Source organism: Cervus canadensis, chromosome 7, assembly GCF_019320065.1.
Source record: "Cervus canadensis isolate Bull #8, Minnesota chromosome 7, ASM1932006v1, whole genome shotgun sequence".
Classification (NCBI taxonomy): Eukaryota; Metazoa; Chordata; class Mammalia; order Artiodactyla; family Cervidae; genus Cervus; species Cervus canadensis.
In genome coordinates, this window is record NC_057392.1 from 31,328,088 (window position 1) to 31,351,785 (window position 23,698).

Below are 23,698 nucleotides of genomic sequence, written 5' to 3' on the forward strand. Positions count from 1 at the left end.
AAAACTTCATGCAAAGATGGGCTCAATAAAGGAAAGAAATAGTATGGACGTAACAGAAGCAGAAGACATTAAGAAGAGGTGGCAAGAACACATAGAAGAACTATACAAAAAAGATCTTCAAGACCCAGATAACCAGAATGGTGTGACCACTCACCTAGAGCCAGACATCCTGGAATTCGAAGTCAAGGGGACCTTAGGGAAGCATCACTATGAACACAGCTAGTGGAGGTGATGGAATGCCAGTTGAGCTATTTTAATCCTGAAAGATGATGTTGTGAAAGCGCTGCACTCAATATGCCAGCAAATTTAGAAAACTCAGCAGTGGCAACAGGACTGGAAAAGGTCAGTTTTCATTCCAATCCCAAAGAAAGGCAATGCCAAAGAATGTTCAAATTACTGCACAATTGCGCTCATCTCAGACACTAGCAAAGTAATGCTCAAAATTCTACAAGCCAGGCTTCAGCAGTACATGAACCATGAATTTCCAGATGTTCAAGCTGAATTTAGAAAAGACAGAGGAACCAGAGATCAAATTGTCAACATCCATTGGTTCATCGAAAAAGAAAGAGTTTCAGGAAAACATCTATTTCTGCTTTATTGACTACGTTAAAGCCTTTGACTGCATGAATCACAATAAACTGTGGAAAATTCTGAAAGAGATGGGAATACCAGACCACCTGACCTGCCACCTGAGAAACCTGTATGCAGGTCAGGAAGCAACAGTTAGAACTGGACATGGAACAACAGACTGGTTCCAACTAGGAAAGGAGTACGTCAAGGCCGTATGTTGTCACCCTGCTTACTTAACTTAGATGCAGAGTACATCATAGGAAATGACAGGCTGGATAAAGCACAAGCTGGAATCAAGATTGCTGGGAGAAATATCAAAAACCTCAGACATACAGATGACACCACCCTTATTGCAGAAAGCAAAGAACTAAAGAGCCTCTTGATGAAAGCGAAAGAGGAGAGTGAAAAAGTTGTCTTAAAACTCAACAGTCAAAAAAAAAAAAACTCAACAGTCAGAAAACTAACATCATGGCATCTGGTCCCATCACTTCATGGCAAATAGATGGGGAAACAATGGAAAGAGTGACAGACTTTATTTTTATGGGCTCCAAAAATCACTGCAGATGGTGACTGCAGTCATGAAATTAAAAGACGCTTGCTCCCTGGAAGAAAAGCTATGACCAACCTATACAGCCTGTTAAAAAGCAGAGACATTACTTTGCCAACAAACGTCCGTCTAGTCAAAGCTATGGTTTTTCCTGTTCAGTTCAGTTCAGTCATTCAGTCGTGTCCAACTCTTTGTGATCCCATGAATCACAGCACACCAGGCCTCCCTGTCCATCACCAACTCCTGGAGTCTACCCAAACCCATGTCCATTGAGTCAGTGATGCCATCCGGCCATCTCATCCTCTGTCGTCCCTTTCTCCTCCTGCCCCCAATCCCTCCCAGCATCAGGGTCTTTTCCAATGAATCAACTCTTCACATGAGGTAGCCAAAGTATTGGACTTTCAGCCTCAGCATCAGTCCTTCCAATGAACACACAGGACTGATCTCCTTTAGGATGGACTGGTTGGATCTCCTTGCAGTCCAAGGGACTCTCAACAGTCTTCTCCAACACCACAGTTCAAAAGCATCAATTCTTCTGCACTCAGCCTTCTTCACCGTCCAACTCTCACATCCACACATGACTACTGTAAAGAACATAGCCTTGACAACACGGACCTTTGTTGGTTTTTCCATTGGTCATGTATAGACATGAGAATTGGACCATAAAAGACCATGGAAAAGACCCTGATGCTGGGAGGGATTGGGGAGATGCAGGAGGAGAAAGGGACGACAGAAGATGAGATGGCTGGATGGCATCACTGACCCGATGGACATGAGTTTGAGTAGACTCCAGGAGTTGGTGATGGACAGGGAGGCCTGGTGTGCTGCAATTTATGGGGTCGCAAACAGTCAGACACGACTCAGGGACTGAACTGACTGACTGACTGATTCTGCTTTTATTTCTCTGAACTTAGTCAATTTGTTGCCTGATGTTTTTCATCAGTTCTGGAAAATCCTCAGCTATTATATTTTAAAACACTCCCTCCTTTCCCAATATTTCTCCCTTCTACAATTAGAAAACTGATGAAATACTGTTAGACCTTCTCATTCTATGTTCTGTAAACCTTAATCCCTTTCTTTTTACCCACTTCCTTGTCCTTCTGTGCTACATTCTGAATTATTTCTTCTCTCCCATGTCCAGTTAATTAATTCTCTTTAGTTGTATTTAATCTACCGTTAACCCGTATTCACCGAGTTTTTCATTGTAACTAATAATTTTTTATTTCTAGAAATTTTGTTCATGTCTTTTTCAAATCTGCTAGGTTTCTCGTTCCTTGAAGATTGTTTTCCATCTTTCCCGTAAACATGATAAACAGCTGTTTTATAACCTCTGTCCCATTATTCCACAGTCTATAGTTTCTGAGGGCCTACTCTGTCAGTTATTTCTGCTGCTTCTCACCCATGGTGCCTTGTTTCCCTGTGTGCTTGGTTATATTTTATTGTGGGCTAAATCTTTGGAAAATTATGTGTGGGACTCCCTAGGACCTAAGATTCAAACATATTTTACATGAGACGTCTTTTATTTGCTTCTCCCAAGCACCTAGAACCACTTTAAATTCATAACGTGAGGTGAGGTCTGTACCACAGGTGACATGAATATGAGCTGCAAAGCAAGGAGAAGACCTCTGGTTATAACTTCTTAGGAACAGGGGTTTTTCTCAGCTCCCAGGCACCTAGAACCACTTTAAATTCATAACGTGAGGTGAGGTCTATACCACAGGTGACATGAATATGAGCTGCAAAGCAAGGAGAAGACCTCTGGTTATAACTTCTTAGGAACAGGGGTTTTTCTCAGCTCCCAGGCAACTATTCTTGCACCCTCCTATGAGCAAGAGCATGGGAAGGACTTTCATCTTGGTTTAACCATACTCTATACACAGTTCTTAGGAGTCTCAATTTTATAGGGAAAGAATTTCCATTAGATTAGGCTCCTCTCCTTCAGTCTATCTGGGTTTTAATTTCTATACCCTGTGCCTTACGAGGCCTTCAAAATCAAAGTAAAAGTTCCTTAGAATAGTTTTAATATCCTGTTTTCATTTCTCTGAATTCCTACTTTCATGAAGATCTTGAGCTGGTAATTTCTTACTCTCACGTCAGCTTTTAAAAAGGCGGGGGGGGGGGGGGGGGATCTGTTTCCCAGCATTTCTAATTCTTTTCAAGGCATTACTTTGTCCATGTAACCTAGCTGAACACTATCCTGCTTTCAGTTTTAATAGGCTTCATATTTTTATATTTCAATCACTACAAGTTTCAGTTTATGGGAAATGTAACACTGAAGCCAAGGAACAACTTGTCTTTATTCACTTTGATTTTCTGGTACTGTCGAGGACAGAATTTGACAAATTCTAAAAGATATCAATTCCATTTTATTATAAGACAATTAAGAAATGGAGATGATTGAGATTAATTCCCCAGACATCTTAACTGCTAAGGAATTTACTGGCCTACTGATTTCTCCCCACCAGCAATATGTATAATATACAAAAATTCTGTATTTGAAACTACTGGAAGACTGACCAAGGATGTAAAAATATAACAAAGAAATGAGTTCAATCCTATTTCTGCCAAGAAACAAAATTGTAAAGAAAAAGACTAATATATGGAACTACACAAAAATGTAATAATTCTTCATAAAATTTTTAAAATGATAAGCAAAACTCAAAGACAAAATTTATAATATTTATATGTAATGGGTAGAATTAAAATCTACAGCACAAAAAAAAGCTCTTGAAAATTAATAACAAACATCCCCCCAAAAATGGACAAAGAGCGTAAATAGGCATTAAAGGAATTACAATAAAAGCAACCTATCAACTTTTGCCAACAGGTTAGCCAAAAACAATGATTTACAATTTCTTCTGGTAGCAAGATAATGGGCAAATGTAATTTATACCCTGTACTAAAAACTGAGATTCAAAGTAATATTACCTATTAGGCAATTTGGCTATAGGTATCAAAATCTAAATTACATATACTCTTAGATACAACAATCTCACTTCTAAAATATATGTAGAAATATAATATCAGTGTATGAAAACTTCTGAAAAAAATTTTTTTAACATTTTAAAATTTCACTTTATATTTTATTTTTTAAATTGATATCATGGTTCTTTTGGAAGGCTGAAAGTACAAACAAATTAACTCATCCAAAATCTTTACAGTATTTTTCTTTTTTAGGTCTATGTTGTTGTTGTTTAGTCGCTCAGTCGTGTCCGACTCTTTGCAATACCAAGGACTGACGCCTACTAGGCTCCTCTGTCCATGGGATTTCCCAGGCAAGAATACTGAAGTGGATTGCCATTTCCTCCTCCAGGTTAGGTCTATGCAGTAGATCCCAATTCCCAAAAAGGGTAGTACCAAAGAATGTGCTAACCATCGGACATGCTAGGTCATGCTTAAAATTTTGCATGCTAGGCTTCAGCATTACGTGAACCAAGAACTTCCAGAAGTCCAAGCTGGGTTTAGGAGAGATAGAAGAACTAGAGATCAAATTGCCAACATTCTTTGGATTATAGAGAAAGCAAGGGAATTTCAGGAAAACATCTATCTCTGTTTCATGGACTATACTAAAGCCTTTGACTGTGTGGATCATGAGACACTGTGGAAAGCTCTTAGAGAGAGGGGAGCATCAGACCATCTTACCTGTCTCCTGAGAAACCTGTATGCAGGTCAAGAAGCAACAGTCAGAACCCTGTATGAATGACTGATTGGTTCAAGATGGAGACAGGAGTACCACAGGGCTGTCTGCTGTCACCGTTTATTTTACCTATACACTGAGCACATCACGAGAAATGCCAGGCTGGACAAGTTACAAGCCAGAATCAAGATAGGAGGGAGAAACATCAACAACCTCAGATATGCAGATGATATCACTCTAATGGCAGAAAGTGAAGAGAAACTAAATAGCCTCTTGATGAGGGTAAGGAAGACAGTGAAAGAGACGGCTTAAGATTAAATACTAAAAAAAAAAAAAACTAAGATCATGGCATCCGGCCCCATTACTGCATGGCAAACAGAGGGGGGAAAGGTAGACAGAGTGACAGATTTCCTCTTCTTGGACTCCGAAATCACTGCGGGTGATTGCAGCCATGAATCAGAAGACAATTGCTTCAAGGCAGGAAAGCAATGACAAACCTAGACAGTGTGTTGAAAAGCAGAAACATTACTCTGCCGACAAAGGTCCACATAGTCAAGACCACTGGGTCTTCCCAGTGGTCACATACAGTTGTGAAAGCTGGACTGTAAAGAAGGCAGAACGCCAAAGAATTGACGCATTTGAACTGCGGTGCTGGAGAAGACTCCTGAAAGCCCTGGGACAACAAGGAGATCAAACCAGTCAATCTTAAGGGAGATCAACCCTGAATATTGAATAGAAGGACTGATGCTGAAGCCCCAGTATTTTGTTCATTTGATGCGCACAGACAATTCATTGGAAAGGTCCCTGATGCTGGGAAAGATTGAGGGCAGAAGAAAAGGGCTTCAGAGGATGAGACGGCTGGACAGTATCACTGATGCAATGAACATGAACTTGGGCAAACTCTAGGAGATGGTGAGGCCTGGCGTACTGCAGTCCATGGGGTCGCAAAGAGTCAGGATGACTAGGTGACTGAACAACAAAGTAGATTAATTAAACATGGTCATAAATTTTTTGTCACTTTCTCCACCAGGATATGGAGTTTAATTCTCCTCCCACTGAATCAGGGCTATTGTCTATTTAACCAAGGGAACACAGGAGAAGTAACGCTCATCAATTTTCAGTCTAATCTTTAAAAGCACTGGCTGCTTGCACTTCCTTCCTTTTAGAATGCTTGTTCCTGAGACACTCACTCTCAGAGTCTACCAGTCACACCAGGCTGCACACAGAGGCCTCAAGTCGGTGCTGTGATCAACAGCCCTCCTTTAGCTCCCAAACAACACCCAGCATCAACTGCCAGCCTTGTGAGTGAGCCAGATTAGACGTGGAAACTATGACCTCCAATGAGCAGACACCAAGTGAAACAAGAGATTAGCCTCCCCTACCAAGTCCTTTACTAATTATAAAATCATGAGTAAATAAATGTCACTGTTGTCTTAAGTCACTCAGGTTTGGAGTAGCTTTTCATACAGCAGTAATAACTGCAACAGCCTCTTACTCACTGCTCTATTTTCAGCACCTAGAACAGTACCTGTCACAGGACATCTACTTTTTTTTTTTTTTTTTCATTTATTTTTATTAGTTGGAGGCTAATTACTTTACAATATTGTAGTGGGTTTTGTCATACATTGACATGAATCAGCCATGGTTTTACATGTATTCCCCATCCCGATCCCCCCTCCCACCTCCCTCTCTACCTGCTCCCTCTGGGTCTTCCCAGTGCACCAGGCCCAAGCACTTGTCTCATGCATCCAACCTGGGCTGGTGATCTGTTTCACCCTAGATAATATACATGTTTCGATGCTGTTCTCTCGAAACATCCCACCCTCACCTTCTCCCACAGAGTCCAAAAGTCTGTTCTGTACAACTGTGTCTCTTTTTCTGTTTTGCATATAGGGTTATCATTACCATCTTTCTAAATCCCATATATATGTGTTAGTATGCTGTAATGTTCTTTATCTTTCCAGAAAAATAAATGACCCAATCAAAAAATGGGCCAAAGAACTAAACAGACATTTCTCCAAAGACGACATACAGATGGCTAACAAACACATGAAAAGATGCTCAACATCACTCATCATCAGAGAAATGCAAATTAAAACCACAATGAGGTACCATTACACGCCAGTCAGGATGGCTGCTATCCAAAAGTCTACAAGCAATAAATGCTGGAGAGGGTGTGGAGAAAAGGGAACCCTCTTACACTGTTGGTGGGAATGCAAACTAGTACAGCTGCTATGGAGAACAGTGTGGAGATTCCTTAAAAAACTGGAAATAGAACTGCCATATGACCCAGCAATCCCACTTCTGGGCATACACACTGAAGAAACCAGATCTGAAAGAGACACGTGCACCCCAATGTTCATCGCAGGACTGTTTATAATAGCCAGGAGAAGTTGTGGTACATATACACCATGGAATATTATTCAGCCATTAAAAAGAATTCATTTGAATCAGTTCTAATGAGATGGATGAAACTGGAGCCCATTATACAGAGTGAAGTAAGCCAGAAAGATAAGGACATCTACTTTTAATAGATAGAGCACCAGGAGTAGGAGTAAAGATGATATGCATGGCCTTAGAGCTCACAGAGCACTCAAAAGTGAGACACAGGCTATTAGGTAAAAAGACAATTCTAACACATAATAAATATAGAATAGTACAGGTTATTTGGCCAAACAGGAAGGGCACAACAGACTTAGTGGTTTAAGGAAGCTTCCTTGAGCAATGGCATTTAAGCTGAGACCTCACTGGTGTCCGTAAGATTGAGAGAGAATATTCCAAGCTTGAGGCAAGCAAAATCATAAACAGTTGCACAAATGCAGATTTCAGTACTTGACAAAGCAATCACGGAGCAGAGGGGAGCAGAAGGGAAGACACAGCCCGCCTCTGACCGGAACCAGCAGGCGCTCTGCACGTCTCATCCACGGCAGGCTGAATCCGCAGACGCCACAGGCCAACTGCCAGTGACCTCTGCCTCTGCGAACATGCCTATCTGCTGGGGGTCCTGGAACCAATTCCAGACGGACACTGAGAGGACTGCATTAAAGGGCTGTACGCTGTAGTGTACGAGAATCAGACAAGATCATCCGGCCACAGGGGACACCAAAAGGAAAACTGCACAGAAATGCAGGCAGGAGATGATGATCTGAGATCAAGAGACGTACAGCAGTGTGAAGGTACTGGGGACAGAGAGAGTGCGCTCCAGAGGCAGGATCCACAGTCTGGTGCCCTTATGTAAGAATTTGGGAAAGCGGAATAAAGTGTAACTGCCAGGTTTCTGGCTGATCAAAACTAAAGAGACAGTGATGCCCTGCAGTGAGATAATAAACTTGGGAGGGGGAGGAGATTTCCTACATGAAGACGGTAAATTCAGCTGCACACATACTGAAACTGAGCTTCCTGGGCCACACAAAACAGGGTTCTCCAGTAGGCAGTCACATCCCCAGGTCTAAAGCTCAGGAAAGAAAGCAAGCTGGAGATCCAAAACAACAGACTCTGCGGAACACTACTCTCTCACTGCGTCCTCTGGAGTCCTCATCCCCCAGCCCAGCCACATCTCTACAGTTCCCCCCATCTGTCTCTACAAAGCATGCCTCTTTCATTTCACTAAGCCTTCCAAAGCAGTGGTTTGATTTTATGAGGAAACCCAAGTTTAATCGAAGTCCTGCCACATCCTTTGCAAAGCAGGATGCATGACGGCCACGAGTTCAGGGCACTCTGTACTAGTTCTCATGATGACAAGCTAGAGGGCCTGCTCTGGACTCGGTCCCACGACGGCACGTGTATCTGGATCGAAGGAAAAAGGTGCAGGGGAGCTACTGTATGAAAGAAAGAAAACAAGGTGCATCTGGACAGTAAAACAGGAAGCCAGAAAATCAACAGAAGGACAAAATCAAGCAAGTCCACGAAGTAAATCAGAACTCAGAAAGGGGGGCAGAGAAGGAACAGCTGGGGCCACGGCCCCATCGCTGGCTCTCCCCTCCACCTGCCTCTCCACCCAACCCCACCTTTGGTGCTTCCTGGTCTGCTGATCACTTCCCAGTGGCCTCCACCACACTCGGTTTTGACAATCACAGGCGTTAGGTTAGAGAACTTTAAGTAGACCACACAAAGATCGTGGCTTGAAAAGAAAACTCACCGTAAGGAGTAGAAAATTACACACCTGACCGGAAAAAAAGAAACTCACAATGCTTGATAACTCAAGCCAACACAGTGATGCACAGTTTGATCTCTACAAAAGTGGTTTATCTACCTGGAAAAGGTAAGAGAATCAACTGAAAAGCTGTGATGATGAAAACAGTCAGAAAGTGACTGGTTACAAAACACATACACACGAAACATCAACAGCTTTTCTATCTACCAGCAATTGTCTGGTACGAAAGATACACACACGCACATACCCCCACAGGAAAATCCTATGCACAACCACAAAAAATAAAATACCTGTGTGACTGAATAGAAGACCAAATGACAAAGCTTCTGATATCCATGGAGAAAGAATAGGTCATCCATTAAGGAGGACTGAGAAAACGGGCTGATCAAAAAGCTTAGAAATTTTTGTACCCTCTACTTCACACGATGCCATTCAACATGTTCTGGAATAACTGTAAACCCAAAATTTTAGATTTAAACTATGAAAATAGCTGATAAATATAAATTAATAGCTATATAACCATAAAGTAGGAAAAGCCTACAAGATAAATAAAGGAAGAGCAAGATCTAACTACATAAAATGTTAAAAACTGTAAGAAGACAAGAGAAGGGGGACAGGGATGAAATCACATGTATTCAAATAAAGCAATCAAAATAGACAAGACAGTAATAGCAGTTACAGGGCCTTTCAGACAGTTCTGCATTAAAGTGTAAAGTGGGCGAGCCTTCCTGGTGGGCAACTTGAAAAAGTGTAACAAAACTGTTACATTACCTTTTGACACGCTAATCCACTCACTACAGTTTTTCCTAAATAAACAAAAATGTGCAGGCACAGAGGGATATGAGTGCCCAGGTGGCTCAGTGGTCAAGAATCCACCTGCCAATGAAGGAGTCATGGGTTCCATCCCTGGGCTGGGAAGATCCCCTGGAGGAGGGAATGAGAACCCACTCCAGGACTCTTACCTGGAGAATCCCCATGGACAGAGGAGCCTGGCAGGCTACAGTCCGTGGGGTCACACAGTTGGACACAACTTAGTGACTGAGCATGAGTAATTTCTGTGCATCACTTCTTGTCAGAAAGACTGAGAGGAAGCTAGGTGTCCAAGAAGGGAGGACTACTTACAGTCCATTCAAACAATGAATGAGTATGAAGTGATCAAAAAGTATGTGGAAGAGTTATAGCACTAATACAAAACACTAAATGAAAAACGAATGGAAGCACAGAATAGCAAGAACCATTTTTAATTAAATAGGAATTATCTATATGTATGCATGTTTATCTGTTTATAGCTACAATGTACATACCACAACACACAGTAAAGAAATTAAGATAATCCTAAATTAGTTAAGAGAAATGAAGACTGCAGAAAGGAGGCAATTTATCCCAAGCCTTCCTATACCATACACACCAACCTATCAAAATGAGCATCCTTATCACAAGAGTCTTGGACTTCAAGACAAAAAATAAGCCCAGGGCTTCCCTGGTGGCTCAGTGGTAAAGAATCCACCTGGCAATGCAGGAATCACAGGTCTGATCCCCGGGGCAGCAGGATCGCACAGGTCACACAGCTAAGCCCCGTGCTACACCTGCTGAGCCTGTCCTCCAGCGCCTGGGGACCGGCGCGACTGAAGTCCACATGCCCCAGAGCCTGTACCCCACAACAAGAGAGCAGGCCCCACTCACTGCAGCTAGAGAAAGGCCGGCACAGCAGCGTCGTCCCATCAGAGCCAAACGTAAATAGATAAAATTAAAAAAAGAAAAAGAAGTCTAATTTAATGAATGCAGCAGACAAAACCCAACATAGTGGTACCATCTTCCTTCTCCTATTAAATCCACTTTCACTCCCAAATCCAACCAAGAGTCCAGGGCAATCTATCCACTATCTCACCCCAACATGGCAAGAGACACAATGTCAGTAACTCCTCTTAGATTCTCAAAACTTCAAAGGCAGCATCCTGAGAACCTCTGAAGGGGCTGATGTGGACCCCACTGGTTGTCAGCAGAGTGCATGCCTTGGCAGCCAAAGCTTGTGAGTGGGCTCAGTCTTCCTGTGGTGCTAAATCACTGTCAACCCATCAAAAGGTGGGTGTGTCTCCCCCTGAAGAGAAGTGGGAGCTTACTCCTCACTCCTCTAGTTATTCTGAAGACCCACTATTTACAAGAGGAGACCTCACTACTTTTGGTTTAACCTTTTTATCTTACTTAGGGGCAAAGTGTTTAGTAACACTAGAACATCAAACATTTCCATTAATCAACATCTGTTACTTGGCTTTCTAAACAGTACTTGGGGACTACACACCTGACTTAATTCCCAGCCTCTCTCAAAACACTATAACCCTAACCCTGAGGAGAACTTTAAGAATTATCCAACAGTCCAGGTGACTGTATTTTTAAGATTTTTTTTTTTTCATGTGGGCCATTTCTAAAGTCTTTATTGAATTTGTTACAATACTGCTTCTGTTTTTGTTTGGTTTTTTGGCCACAAGGCATTTGGGATCTCAGCTCCCCAACCAGGGATCGAACCTGCACCCCTGCATTAGAAAGCAGAGTCTTCACCACGGGACCAGCAGGGAGTTCCCAGGATATTATTTTTGATCACTCATTTCTATAAAATGTCCACAGTAAGCATCACTTTTTGTAACAGGGGGTGGGGGGAACTCTTTTTCCTATGGCCATCTAGATTATTTGACCTAAGACAGTCACTCACCACAGCATTTTCTTTAGATAGATACACCACAACTAGTTTATCATAATTATCACAAACAACAAATGACTAAGCATTTCTATATATTTCTATATATATATACTAGCTAAGCATTTCTATGTATGTGTATTTGGTCCTCCATATACTCTGGTTCTGCAACTGCAGATCCAATCAATCACAAATCAAAAAATATTCAGGGAAAAAAAAATTCCAAAAAGTCCAAAAAAGCAAAAATTGACTTTGCTGGATTCTGACAACCAGCTACATGGTACTTACATTGTATTATATGCATTATACGTAATCTGGAGATGATTTAAAGTATCTGAGAGGATGTGTGTATATTATACGCAAATATTATGCATTTTATATAAGCAACTTGAGCATTCACAGAGTTTGATATCCAGAGAGGTCCCGGAACCCATCCCCTGCCAATGGTATACAATATTTACATATGTAAGAACAGCACAGGTATAACCCATGTGCTGCTGCTGCTGCTGCTGCTAAGTCGCTTCAGTCGTGTCCAACTCTGTGCGACCCTAAAGATGGCAGCCCACCAGGCTCCCCCGTCCCTGGGATTCTCCAGGCAAGAACACTGGAGTGGGTAGCCATTTCCTTCTCCAATCCATGAAAGCGAAAAGAGAAAGTGAAGTCGCTCAGTCATGTCCGACTCTTAGTGACCCCATGGACTGCAGCCTACCAGGCTCCTCCGTCCATGGGATTTTCCAGGCAAGAGTACTGGAGTGGGGTGCCATTGCCTTCTCTGATAACCCACGTATATTGCATAATTTATGTGTTTACACACACACATATAAACACACATATACTCATTTAATCCTCAAAACAACTTTGTAAGGTAGCTTCTATCACTACCCTCACTTAAAAGATAAGAAAAGTGAGGAACTGTACAGCCAAGTTAACTGGCCAGCAGGGCATTATGAGAGGTACTGCTATTAAAAACAAGTGTAGGAAAAATATGCACAATACAGATTTGCTGTTATACTGATTTCCTTCTCAAAACTCACTATTATCCCAGTTAATAGAAAATTAATGCCATTGGATCAGCCACAGACCCTCTCCCCACACTCCGCCTCCCCAATTTTCTCCTCCCACAACGAGGCCCATTCGCAGCCTCTCAGTTCTCAAATTCCAGGACACACACTGCACCGCACTGCTACTTTAATGACCTCCCCACGTTCAGTGGCCCAGAGCGGCTGGACAAGCATCGTTCCCCAGACCAGTGATGACATGGGATGGTTTTCAGTGGTCTGAGACAGAATGAGATGAGGGAGAGATGACAGACATTTCTTTACAAAACACAAATTACTCAATTTGAAATATCATTCATTATTCTGGGGCTGTCCTTACCTTCTCAGTGTTCAAAATGGTAATGATGACCAAAGCTTATTTTCTAATTGTCCTTACTGGCCAAATAAAAAGTTTGTAACCCAGTCAATCCTTCAATATTAGAATAATAAATCTACCATGTATACATGGAGGGGGGGTTGGGGAGAGGAGACAGGTACTGGCAGGAAATGAAGGATTCAAAACTTGCAGGTTCAAAAGGAAAGAGGTACCACTTTCACTTTTAACAATGACACAAACTTAAGAGACTAGTCCAGCAAAAAAGCACAGACAAACCATTGCAAATTTCAATCTCATAAAGAAAAAATTACAAGCGTTGAGGCAGTTAGTTTTGAAGTGGGTGAATTACAAAAAAAAGAATGACAAATTTGAGTTTTAAAATGAAAGTCATCCTCATCGTTTTCATTAGTACAATAAGTTACCGACAAATGAAAATCAAAGTCAACCTCTTAATTCTCAACAGTACTACTAGGAAAGGGGGATTTAAGAGTATCACTGATTTATATTTTTAAAATGCAGCGAAGAAGACTGTTAAAAGCATGGACTCTAGAGTTGGTCAGAATCCCAGCTCTGTGTTGGCATATGACTTTTACTCTCTCTCTGCTTCAATTTCCTTCAAGGTTCTTATGAGGATCAAACGAATTAAGATACATGAAGTGCTCAGGACAGTGCCTGGCACTTAGAAGTACTGTCACCCCACCCCACCCACAAGTGGGCCAGCGCTGACCCCAAACTCCGGACTCACCCCCTGGTAGGTGACATCTTGGGCCCCAGCCCCACCCGCCAGCAGGCCAATAGCAGTTTCAGAACAACCCAGACTCCACAGCGACCTGTGTCAGGAACTGTCCCACCCCTACTGGTGGGCACACACCCATTCCAGGACCCAAAGCCCTTCGATCGGAGAACGCAGAACCTGGCCCTACCCACCAGTAGCACAGAACTGATCCCAGGGGCCCAAGTTCCACGACACCCTGGACCCCTCAGCCAGTCACCCTGCAATACAGTCCCCTGGAGCACCTCAGACCTCAAAGCTGGCCGTGTCAGGAGCCAGCCCTGCCCACCAGCAGACTCCAGTGCTAGGACCCCTGGAACCACACCCACAGGGCACCCAGCTCCACCCACCAGTGAATCAGCACTAGCTGCAGGACCTCCAGGAACCCAAGGCCAGCTGTCTCATGACACAGCCCCAGCAACCAGGCCAGGGGCCAGTCGTGCCTACCAGACCACCAAAAGCAGTCAGCTCGTCACCAAAGGATGCACACAGCCCACAGAGGTGACGCCTAGAGCACACAGCTCTGGTGACCAGAGAGACTGCAGGGCTGGGACACATGACGTCTCCTACAAAACGGCTCTTCTCCAAGATCAGAACTTATCAGATATATAACAGCAGCAAACTGGGCAAAATAAGGTGACAGCAGAATATGTTCCAAATGAAGCAACAAAATAAAACCCCAGAAGAACTAAGTGAGGATAAGCAACCTACCCAAAAAAGAGTTAAGTAATGATCTTCCCCACCCAGGGAGGGAACCCAGGTCTCCCACACTGCAGGCAGTAAAACCTGCTTTACCAGATGAGCCACCAGGGAATCAATGATTACAGAGATGATCAAATAACTCGGGAGACCACGGAATAAACAGAATAAAAAGTCAGAAGTTTTTAACAAAGAATTGGAAAACATAAAGGAGAACCAGAAATGAAAAATACAATAACTGAAATGAAAAATACAGTAGGAGGAATAAACAGTAGACTGATACAGAGGAATGGATCAGTAAGCTGGAAGTCAAAGTAGCAGAAATCACTGAAGGTAAAAAGAAAAATAAGTCAGGAAAGTTTAAGAGACTGCTAGAATAACATCAAGTGTACCAACATTCAGATTAAACTGGTCCCAGATGGAGAAGAGAAGGAGAAAAATAAGATGTTTGAAAATATAATAGCTAAAAGCATTCCTAACCTGGGAAAGGAAAGAGACATCAAAGTTAAGGAAGCATTGGGAATCCTAAACAGGATCAACCCAAAGAGGATCACACCAAGACACAGTGTATCTAAAATGCCAAAAACTAATGATTAAGAGAAAATATTAAAAGCAGCAAGGAAAAAGCAACAATTTATATGAGAAAAGTCTGATAAGGCTATAAGCTGACTTTTCAGCAGAAAACTCTATAGGCTAGAAAGAAGTGGAACAATATATTTAAAAGGAGAATCAATACTCTACCTGGCAAAGCTTTCATTCAGATACGATGGAGATAACAAAAGTTTGACAGGCAAGCAGAAGCTAAAACAAGCAGCACCACTAAAACAGCTTTATGAGAAATGTTACAAGGACTCAACTAAGCAAAAAAAAAAAAAAAAAAAAGTTATAAACTAACACGTGAAGGAAATTACAAAAGGAAAACTTGTTGGTAAAGGCAAATAAACAGTAAAGATCAACCACTTATGAAGCTAGTAGGAAGGTAAAAGGACAAAAATTGTTAAAATCAACCAAAATAGTTAAGGGATCAACAAAACAGAAGGATGCAAAACATGATGTCAACATCACAAACAGTAAGCTGGAGGGAGAGGATTAAAAATACCAGATTGTTAAAATGCATTAGAACCTAAAAGATCATCAATTTAAAATAATTATATATATATATAGGATAAAAATGTGTATACATATACAGATACAAACACATAAACCCTACGTTACTCATAAACCAAAAGTCTATTCTATATACACATGCAAAGACTCACAAAAATAACACTAAAGACAGTCATCAAATAAAAAGGAGACAAACAGAAACAAAAAACTTACTTAAAAAAAACAACAGAAAACTACAAAATGGCAATAAGTACACAATTATGAATAATAACTTTAAATGTAAATGGACTAAATACTCCAATCAAAAGGAGTGGCTGAATAGACACAAAATAGGACCCATGTACCTGCTGCCTAAAAAGAGACTCATGTCAGATGTAAAGACATACATAGGCTGAAAGTTAAGAGGATGAAAAAAGGTACTCCATGCAAATGGAAATCAGAAATTTTAAAAAAGTTACAACCAACACCAGAGAAAGAATCATAATGGATTATACCAATTAATGGGCAACAGAAAAGAAATGGACAAGTTCTTAGAAAGGTACACTTCCCAAACAAAACAAGAAGAAATACAAAATATAAACAAATAAATTAGCACTAATGAAGCTGAATCAGTAACTTAAAAACTCCTGACAATAAAAGTCCAGGGTCAGACAGCTTCATAGATGAATCCTTCCAAAACCTTCCAGAAGAGTTATCATCTATCTTTTACAAGCTATTCCAAAAAAATTGCAGAGAGAAACATTTCTGAACCCATTCCATAAAGCCAACATTACCTTGATACCAAGGCCAGACAAGGATAACAGTTCAGTTCAGTCACTCAGTCGTGTCTGACTCTGCAACCCCATGCACGCCAGGCCTCCATGTCCATCACCAACTCCCGGAGTTTACCTAAACTCATGTCCATTGAGTCAGTGATGTCATCCAACCATCTCATCCTCTGTTATCCCCTTCTCCTCCTGCCTTCAATCTGTCCCAGCATGAGTCGGCTTCTTTTTCCCCATGAGCTGGCACTTGGCATCAGATGGCCAAAGTTTTGGAGCTTCAGCTTCAGCATCAGTCCCTCCAATGAATATTCAGAATTGATTTCCTTTAGGATTGACTGGTTTGATCTTTCTGCTGTCCAAGGGGCTCTCAAGAGTCTTCTCCAACACCAGAGTTCAAAAGCATCAATTCTTCAGCGTTCAGCTTTCTTTATGGTCCAACTCTCACATCCATACATGACTACTGGAAAAACCATAGCTTTGACTAGATGGACCTTTGTTGATAAAGTAATGTCTCTGCTTTTTAATATACTATCTAGGTTTGCCACAGCTTTTCTTCCAAAGAGCAAGCGCCTTTAAATTTTGTGGCTGCAGTCACCTTCTACAGTGATTGTGGAGCCCAAGAAAATAATTGTCACTTTTTCCATTGTTGCCACCATCTATTTGCCATGAAGTGATGGGACCGGATGCCATGATCTTAGTTTTTTGAATGTTGAGTTTTAAGCCAGATTTCTCACTCTCATCTTTCATTTTCATCAAGAGGCTTTTTAGTTCTTCTTCGCTTTCTGCCATAAGGTTGGTGTCATCTGCACATCTGAGGTTATTGATATTTCTCTTGGCAATCTGGATTCCAGCTTGTGCTTCAAGCAGCAGAACATTTCACATGATGTACTCTCATCTAAGTTAAAAAAACAAAGTGACAATATACAGCCCTGACACACTACTTGTCCATTTTGGAACCATTCCATTGTTCATGTCCAGTTCTAACTGCCGCTTCTTGATCTGCATACAGGTTTCTCAGGAGGCAGGTCAGGTGGTCTGCTATTCCCATCTCTTGAAGAAATTCCCACGGTTTGTTGTGAGCCACACAGTCAAAGGCTGCAGCATAACCAATGAAGCAGATGTTTTTCTGGAACTCCTGCTTTTTCTCTGACCCATCAGATGTTGGCAATTTGATCTCTGGTTCCTCTGCCTTTTCTAAGTCCAGCTTGAACACCTGGAAGTTCTCAGTTCAAGTAATGTTGAAGCCTGGCTTGGAGAATTCTAAGCATTACTTTGCTAACATGTGAGAAGAATGCAATCGTACAGTATTTTGAACATTCTTTGGCATTGCCTTTCTTCCGAATTGGAATGAAAACTGATCTTTTCCAGTCCTGTGGCCACTGCTGAGTTCTCCAAATTTGCTGGCATATTGAGTGCAGCATTTGAACAGCACCATCTTCTAGGATTTGAAATAGCTCAACTGGAATTCCATCACCTCCACTAGCTTTGTTCAAAGTGATGCTTCCTAAGGCCCCCTTGACTTCGCATTCCAGGATGTCTGGCTCTAGGTGTGTGATCACACTATTGTGTTTATGTGTGTCATTAAGATCTTTTTTTTTTTTTTTTGTATACTTCTTCTGTGTATTCCTGTCATCTCTTCTTAATATCTGGGCTTTTGTTAGGTCCGTACCATTTCTGTTCTTTAATGTGTCCATCTTTGCATGAAGTGTTCTCTTTGTATCTCTAATTTTCTTGAAGGGAGCTTTAGTCTTTCCTACTCTATTATTTTCCTCTCTGTCTTTGCACTGATCACTGAGGAAAGCTCTCTCTCTCCTTGCTGTTCTTTGGAACTCACTCAGATGGACACGTGTTTCCTACTCTCCTTTGCTCTTCACGTCTCTTCTTTGTTTGCTCAGTATTCGTAAGGCCCCCTAGACAGCCATCTTGCCTTTTTGCATTTCTTCTTCTTGGGGGTGGTTTTGGTCACCTTCTCCTGTACAGTGTCACGAACCTCCATCCCTCAGACCCTCTTCAGACCCTCTATCAGATCTAATTCCTGGAATCTATTTGTCACTTCCACTGTATAATTGTAGAGGATACGATTTAGGTCATACCTGGAATGGTCTAGTGGTTTTCTCTACTTTCTTCAATTGAAGTCTGAATTTTGCAATAAGGAGTTCATGATCTGAGCCACAGTCAGCTCCTGGTCTTGTTTTCGCTGACGATATAGAGCTTCTCCATCTTTGGCTGCAAAGCATATAATCAATCTGATCTCTGTACTGACCATATGGAGATGTCCCTGTGTAGAGCCCTCTCTTGTGCTGTGGGAAGAGGGTGTCTGCCATGACCAGTGCCTCGCTGCTTGGCCAACAGCACCGCCTTCCCAGGCCATGGTCGCTGGACCGTGTCCTCCACACAGTTCCCCGGCACAGACATTCCCTATCACTGCCACGCCATGCCTCCATGGCAATGATCCTCATGAACCATGAAGTGACCACCATCGAGAACCTGCTGGCTGAGGGAAACAGCGCAGCAGCGGGAGCCTGTCTGCCTCATTCCTGGCCAGTGTGCGCAAGAGGGTCCGCAAAGTGCTGAACAAGGAGATGGTAATCTCTGTGGCTCTAGGCCAGGTGTTATCCCTCTTATTTGTGGGATTAGCTTGACCAGCAAGTACCTGTCAGAAGAGTTCCATGCCAGTACACCAGTCTTCCAGAGTTTCCTCTATTACATCCTTCTCTTCTTGGTCTATACCACCACTCTAGCTATCAGACAAGTCAGAGCTACCAAGATGGCAGAGGGGGCGTGGGCTCATCTTCTCCTGTGAGAATTCCAAAACTATAACTAACCGCTGAACAACCATGAACAGGAGAATGTTGGATCCCACCAGAAAAAAAGATACCCCATGTCCAAGGACAAAGGAGAAGCCCCAACAAGATGGTTCAGTTCAGTCACTCAGTAGTGTTCGACTCTTTGCAACCCCATGAATCGCAGCACATCAGGCCTCCCTGTCTATCACCAACTCCCAGAGGTTACTCAAACTCATGTCCATCAAGTCGGTGATGCCATCCAGCCATCTCACCCTCTATCACATTTATTAATAAAATGAAAACACTGCCTAATGAATAGGAGATATTTCCAAATCATTTATCTGATACAGGGTGTAATACCCAAAACTTAAAAAGAGCCCATACAATTCAATATCTAAAAGCAAACAACCTGATCAAAACATGTACACAAGATCGCAACAGATATTTTTTCCAAAGATGATATAGCCAACAGGGAAATGAAAACATGGTCAACATCACTAATCATCAGAGAAACGCAAATCAAAACCACACTGAGATATCACCTCACATCAGTCAGAACGGCTATGATCAAAAAGAAAACAAATAACAAGTGTTGGTGAGGATGTGGGAAAAAAGGAACCTTTGTGGATTCCTCAAAAAATTAAAAGTACCAAAGATCCAGCAATTCCACTCTAGGATATTTATCTGAAGAAAACAAAAACATGAATGGAATATTACTAAGCCATGAAAAGGAATCTTGCCATTCAAAATAAACTGGAAAATATTATACTAAGTGAAATGAGTCAGAGAAAGACAAATACTGCATAATTTCACTTATATGCAAAATCTAAAAAACAAAATCAAATGACCAAACATTTAATTTTTAACAAAATCAAAACAGAGGTATATACATACAGAGAACAAATAGGTGGTTGCAAGAGATGTGGGAAGAGGAATGAAACAGGGAGAGAGATTAAGAGATACAAGTTTCCAGTTGCAAAATAAGTGAACAGTGTGAGCAATATAGTTAATAACTATATAATATCTTTGTAGGGTGACATATTGCAACTAGATGTTGTGTAACAGATAATAACAGTGTTGTGGGTCAATTATACTTCAAAAATAAATTTACAGAAAAAGAGATCAAGCTTTGTGTTTAACAGAGCCAGGGGTAAAGGGATGGGAGAACTGGATGAAGACAGACAAATGGTACAAACATCCAGTTATAAGACAAATAAGTACTAGGAATATAATGTACAGCACAATAAATATAGTTAACACTGTTTTACAGTATACAGGAAAGCTGTTCAGAATAAATCCTAAGAGGTCTCATCACATGGGAAAAAATTTTTTTTCTCTTTAATTTCTATATGAGATGATGTATGTTCACTAAACTTACTGTAATAATCACTTCATGATGTAAGTTAAATCATTATGCACTACACCTTGAATTTATATAGTGTGTTAGTCACTCAGTCATGTTTGACTCTTTGTAACCCCATGGACTGTAACCCACCAGGCTCCTCTGTCCATGGGATTCTCCAGGAAGGAATACTGGAGTAGGTTACCATGCCCTCCTACAGGGGATCTTCCCAACCCAGGGACGGAAACCAAGTCTCCTACATTGCAGGCATATTCTTTACCATGCTGTTTATCAATTATGTCAATAAAACTGGAAGGAAAGAAAGTACTGTCATAATTTTAACAAGAAAAGAAACAACGGTAAAGTAAGGACGAGAATGAAAATTGTAAAAATCACAGTGCTAAAAGTAGTTGATGTTATACTTCCATAAAGTTTTTCTACACTTAAGAACCATTTTTATGTACATGAACTATATGAAGTTACCTGTGACAACTATAACTTTTCAATTTACATTTTTTTAAATGTAAACTTTTCAATTTCATTTTTTAATATTTAGGGAAAATCAACAGGTGGAGACTCCAAATTTTTCACAAGTTTGCTTCCAAGGCTCAGGCATGTGTTACTCAGCTGAGGCTGTATTTGAATAAGTGACAGGAGCACACACTCAATTCGTTCACCAATAAAAGAAACTTTCATCCCAAAGAGTATGATGCAGTCTTTATGTTGATTAAAGATCCAACCACCCACTGCCGAGCAAGTTCTTCAGGGAGAAATACACAAAGCTTCCATGGAATACTTGCAGGCCTGGTGATGCAGGCAGCGCACAGCATGTACAGATGGTACCTGCACTCTTCCCCGTTGAGGGAGTTCTCCCAGTTCTGCTATCCCTTCCCCTGGGATCTGGACTTGGCTTCTTCTGCAAAGGGATTTCCCAAAGCAAGCTCTCTCAGTTCATCCTGCCATTTGTCTCTTACCTCAAGCCACCTCTACACCAAAAGTGAATTATTAAAAGGCACTTATTCACTGATACATTTCATTTCTTAGCAAACAAGTAATATACATCCTTGCTACTCAAGAATGGTTCCTCCTCCAGCCACAAGCAGTTTATAAGAAACACAAAATACCAAGCTGCAACACAGATCTACTGAATCAGAATTTTCATTTTTAAACAGGAGCCTCAAGGGATTCCCAGGCACATTAAAGTTTGAGAAGAACCACTCTACAGGACTCTACAGCAAATAGCTGTAGAAAAATGCTCTAGTTTACAACTGAATTTAGAGACAAACTATGAAAACTACCAAGACATGGAATCAGAAAAGTTCCTCAAGACAATTAATACATAAATTAATTTATCACTGGTATCAAAGGTGCTCAAAAGTTTACTGTCAACAATGCCTACATTTAATGCTAAGTCAGTATCTGTGTACAAACAGCGGCATGTCTATATTATTATATATAGTGAATACATAATATATTTAGGCTGTATATTGTGGGACAAAGAATAAAAAAGAATGACTAGGTCTAGAAATAAAACCACCGGCCCAAAGTTGTGCAACATGCATTCTAAAATTTCGGTATTTAGAATTTGGAGTTGGCTAGTTAAATCTTCCTGGAGAAGGAAATGGCAACCCACTCCAATGTTCTTGCCTGGAGAATCCCGGGGACGGAGGAGGCTGGTGGGCTGCCGTCTATGGGGTCACACAGAGTCGAACACGACTGAAATGACTTAGCAGCAGCAGTTAAACTTTCCAGAAAATTATTCCCCCCAAAAAATCTAAAAGATGTGAACTTTAAACATATATCCTAGAAACGGAACTATTTAATAGGTAGTACTGAACAAATTTTAGGTCACTTGTAGACTCAAGAAATTGTTGTAGAGGTTAGAGCTCCTTTTTCAAGGAATAAGGAGGGGGGTGGGATGGGGTGTTACCAAAAAAAAAAAAAAAAAACAAAAAATCAGTGTTCACCCTCTGCAAAGTTTTTCTCACATCCTGAAAGGCCTCAACTTGCATGTTCCTACAGGTGAAGGAAACTTAAGCCGTACTCAAACAAGCTCACGTTTCCCTCCTGAGAGAGGAGGGAAGGCTTTCTTCTCTCCTAGAGAATGCATTTTACAAGTTTTGGGGGCTCCGAGCCCGTCTGGCTTCCGGCCCGCGAAGGGGCCGAAAGGTACCAGGAAATCGACCAAGGAGGAAGTGGAGCCCGGCTCGGCCGCGGCGCTCAGCCTGGTCGCACCCGAGACCCCACCGGGCGGGGAGGCGGGAGGCAGACCGGGGGGCAGCGCCTCAGCCCCGCGCCCCGGGGCGAGGGAGCCCCGTCTCCAGCCCCCCGCCCCCCGCCCGGGACGCGCACAAGCGGGGGGCGCTGCGAGCCCCCATCGCGGCGGCTACACCTCAGGCCCGCCCGGGGGGAGGCGGCGGCGGCGGCGCGAGGGGGGGGTGGACGCGTCCGGAGACGCTGAGGGGAGGCCGGGCGGGAGCGACTGCCCGCGGGGGCTGCACTGGAGGAGGGCGGAGGCGCTCAGGGCGCCCGAGCTGCTTTACGGCCGTCAGCGCCGTCGTCCTTTCGCGTTACCTGTGGCGCGGGAGGGCTCCCCGGCTCCTACGCCCTGAGTCCTCCTCCCCTCCTCTCTTTCTCTCCCTCAGCCTCTGCCGGGCGCTCGCAGGGCCGGCCGCGCCTGACCCGACCAGAGAGGGAACAGGGCGGGGGGTGAGGGCCGCGGGGGCCGGCGGCCACGTGACCACGCCCACGCCGTAACGGCGGCCGCCCCCCGCCGCGCGCCCTCGGCGCGCTCCACCTCTAAGCACCCCGCGGCGCGGGCGCCCGCGCCCTTGTGCGCATGCGCCCGCCGGGCCCGCACACTGCGCGACGTTCTAGGGGCCTGTGGGGCCTGTGGGGCCCGTGAGGCGCGAGGCTGAGCGGGAGCCGCGGGCCTGGCGGTCCGCCGTGGCTGCCGGCGCGCATGCGCGGGAGGTCTCTTTTGGCTTTCTTTCCAGTTTCCCTTCCTTCCCTTTGCCCTCTTTACCTTCCACACCGCCGGCCCCGCTCTGCTGGCGCGCAGCTGGAGGCTGAGAATACGCCCCCGGGATGTCAGACCCTCCTGCTCACCACCACCTTCCCACGGTGAGGCCGTCTGAAAGGCTGGCCCTCCAACCTGAGAATTTGCATTTCCTGTGGCCTGTGACATGGCCTTGTTGTAGCTGAGTGGACTCCTATTCATGCTTCAATACCCAGCCACTCTGTCACTTCCTCTCG

The 23,698-nt window shown here is 42.9% G+C and overlaps 1 protein-coding gene across 3 annotated transcripts in view; it reads right to left on the reverse strand.

The window, feature by feature from the left end:
- Positions 1-23,220, reverse strand: part of TBC1D5 (TBC1 domain family member 5) — a 566,988-nt gene extending 543,768 nt beyond the window's left edge. For 2 of the 3 annotated variants that reach the window (XM_043474805.1, XM_043474807.1), the window contains exon 1: positions 23,018-23,219. The gene's annotated coding sequence lies outside the window, so the exon portion shown is untranslated. Of the gene's footprint in view, positions 1-23,017 lie in introns of all 3 variants that reach the window. The other variant, XM_043474806.1, reaches the window with a different exon arrangement.
- Between the last annotated feature and the right edge of the window lie 478 nt (positions 23,221-23,698).